The 3,369-nt window shown below is 45.5% G+C and overlaps 2 pseudogenes; both read left to right on the plus strand.

Annotated features, from left to right (window-relative positions):
* The first annotated feature begins 1,039 nt into the window (after nucleotides 1-1,039).
* Nucleotides 1,040-1,686, plus strand: LOC147429204 (protein TIC 20-v, chloroplastic pseudogene; annotated as a pseudogene).
* A 258-nt stretch (nucleotides 1,687-1,944) lies between these two features.
* LOC147429205 (protein SLE3 pseudogene) lies at nucleotides 1,945-2,218 on the plus strand (annotated as a pseudogene).
* The last annotated feature ends 1,151 nt before the right edge of the window (nucleotides 2,219-3,369 follow it).

A 3,369-nucleotide genomic window follows, 5' to 3' on the forward strand; every position in this document is an offset into this window, starting at 1 on the left:
GCAACTGCAATAGCCAAAGAGATTGGCGGTTTCGACTTCGGAGACAATTCGGCGTACGCCGCCTGCCTCAAAATCCTCCGAATAATAGGATATAGAGGGAGTCCTATGTCAAGAAGATACGCCTTAAAAACACACACACATACACCTGCCGAAAAACATGGGGAAATCTCAGGTGAGTCCCACATGTGGTAATTCTAGAGAGAAGGCCAAGGGAAGGGGGGCCTTGCCCAAACTCTGGTAAGTCTGGAGATCGTACGTTTTCTTTTTCCCAATGGGTGTCTGCCACAGAAAGAGGACACACGCCTCGTCCATCAAAGGTTTGGGACAAGTACACCTTCAGCAGCTCTTCAACCAGATCCCAGAATTGCTCTTCTTCAAGGACCTCGATGGAATTGGAGGCCCCTCCTCATACCATGATGCTAGAGTGTTTTCAAACTCTTGAAGGCTAGAGCATTGGCGAAGGCTGGCCCCCGAACGCCCCCCGAACGCACACAGTATTGGCGGCATTTTGAGAGGACAGACTTCTGGAAGGTCCATACGCGGGTCTTCCAATGGGAGATGATGTCGAAGGGGGGAACGCCGGGGCCGATGGGTGCCATTGGGTGGCCGATGTAGTGCATGAAGATGATGGTGCTCTCTGCTGCAAGCCAGGGTCTTTATGCATGCCCTTGCAAAGTGTTTTTGCTGGATCAGCCCTTGGCACTTTGACGCGCATGCATACTCGAAAACCTCGTACACATACATAGTCAATGATACCTCCGCCTCCTCTGAACCCAAACTCTCACAATTTTTTAAAAAAACTATATGAAAGAGCGCACGCCGAAGCATGCTCTTTCAGATAGTTTTTTAAAAAAAAATTGTGTGTGTGTGTGTGTGTGAGAGAGATAGAGAGAGAGAGAGAGAGAGAGAGAGAGAGAGAGAGAGAGAGAGAGAGAGAGAGAGAGAGAGAGAGAGAGAGAGAGAGAGAGAGAGAGAGAGAGAGAGAGAGAGAGAGAGAGAGAGAGAGAGAGAGAGAGAGAGAGAGAGAGAGAGAGAGACGATGGCGTACATTGTGCGTTGTGAGCGCATGGTGAGGGCGTCCTCAGCATCCTCCTTCATCTCTCCTTTGCTACCTTCCCTCCAGTCAACTTTCTCACAGCAGTCAAGAAGGAAATTAAGCTCTGCTTCTCATAGGGGTAGCAAGAGCAGGCCTTTGCGTCTAACAGTGCATGCAGAAGGGTGGCGTGGAGATGGCATAACTACAGCAGAAAGGATTGTTTTTGCTTCTGCGTACCTTCTCCCTTTCCTGGATGGTGTACAATATGGACGGTATTTTCTCACACAGTTCCCCCAAGCCCAGGTAGCCTTTAGACCTCTCTACCCGCTCCTACGTGTTTACTCCATCACCCCTTTTGCAAGTGTTGCAGTTTTCTTTGGCCTCTATTTCCTGGTCGTCCGGATCCAAACTTCAATCACTATGTACGCTACAACACCATGCAAGCTTTCATGGTGGATATACTTCTTATTCTCCCGAGCCTTATAGAAGGCATTTATCATCCACAAAGCGGTGTTGGCTTGGAGATTCTGGTGGTGTTTTACAATACTGTTTTCTTTTATCTGGTGACCTGCTTCCTTTTTGTAAGTGGGTCATGAAAGACTCCATGCCTTCCTCTTGTTGCAGATGCTGCAGATGCTCAGGTCATGTGAGGTGCACCATTCTTTCATGTAAGCTTACAAGAAATTGCGTAACACATTATGTAACAGATTAAACTAGAAACTATAGTATTTGCAAGTGTAGTATATACAGTTGCTTTAGAGAGAGAGAGAGAGAGAGAGAGAGAGAGAGAGAGAGAGAGATAAGCCAATAATACTTGCTTGAGGCAGTTAGCATTATAATCTTTTCTAGCAACCTGCTCACCATTTTTTGCTTTGTTCTTTTCAAGAGCAACCACACCATCGAAGCCAATGGAATCTCGCGAGAAGCTTGACCAGAAGGCCCGCGCTAGAGAGATGGTCGTTCCTGGAGGCATTGGAGGCAAGACCTTAGAAGCGCAGGAGCGCCTTGCGGATGGGAGCAGCAAGGGAGGGCAGACACCAAAAGAGCAAATGGGGACAGAAGGATACCACGAAATGGGAAAGAAGGGTGGGGATGTCTCCAACTTGGAGGAGTCTGGCGGCGGTGAGGCAGCTGAGGAGAAGGCAATGCCATTCAATGAGTAAAAAATATAGGACTCAGTAGAAAAAATGTCCCCAGTTACGTCATCAGTGCATATTGTATCTTTTTGCTGTGCTCGATGGGAATTACAATCTTAGTCTACTACTAGCAATAGCTTTTCGGCTGCAGATTAGCTTAATTAGTGCACATATTGTATCTTTTTGTTGTGCTCGGTGGGAATTGCAATCTTAGTCTTCTACTAGAACTATTTTTTTGGCTGTGGATTAGCTTCTGTAAACCTAAAGCTCTTGCTCTTGTAATTAAAACTACCATCTGCTATTTAGCTTTGCAAGTCTTTTAGTTTTCTTTCCAAAAAAAAAAAAGAGAGAGAGCTAGGTCAGTCTCCATCGTTCTTTTTTTGACATCTCTCTCTCTCTTTGTGATCTGTACGTGCTTCGGCATAATTTTTATTTGCTGAAAAAAAAAACGATGGAGATTGGATTATCTCTCTCTCTCTCTCTCTGAGAGTTTTTTTTTTAAACTGAGAGAGAGAGACTGGCTTAGCTCTCTCTCTCTCTCTCTCTGTCTCTCGCTCTCTCTCCTCTCTCCTCTCTCGCTCTCTCCCTCTCTCTCTAGATTGAGAGAGAGAGAGAGAGAGAGAGAGAGGACTTCCAATGCCCACATCTTCAAATTGGTTATTCGTGGTATCATAAAAAAGGATGTACAAGTGCATGTGCATGAAGATGGTACCTTGGAAATCACTGGGGAGTTCAAGAATGTGAAAGAGAAAGGACCCGTGACATGGTATGCCGTAGAGAGATCACTTGGCCGATTTGTTCGACAATTTCAACCTCCAGATAATGTCAAATTGGATGATGTGAAAGTTGTAGTTGAAGCTGGTGTGCTAACTGTCACTATCCCTAAGAGATACCAAGTGAAATCCATGGCCAAGCAAGCTTTAACAAACCTTGCTACTTATTTAATGTGCTACTTGTTGTTGTTGCTTGCTTCATCAGAGAAAATGTAAAAAGGAAATGGTATAGTGGCCGTCAATGTGCGTCTTTCTTTGTTAGAAAAAGATGGAAAATGCAACGTGCTAGTCGAGGATATGCCTACAAAATTTTTTAAGGGTGTGTTGGCGCCGCTCATGGACATATGTCCGCACCCACAATTTCCAAGGAGAGGAATATCAAGGGAGGAATCTCAACATGCCATTGTAATGGTTCCAAGTGTTC

Source organism: Adiantum capillus-veneris, chromosome 22 (genome assembly GCF_014529385.1).
Source record: "Adiantum capillus-veneris isolate H3 chromosome 22, ASM1452938v2, whole genome shotgun sequence".
Taxonomy (NCBI): Eukaryota; Viridiplantae; Streptophyta; class Polypodiopsida; order Polypodiales; family Pteridaceae; genus Adiantum; species Adiantum capillus-veneris.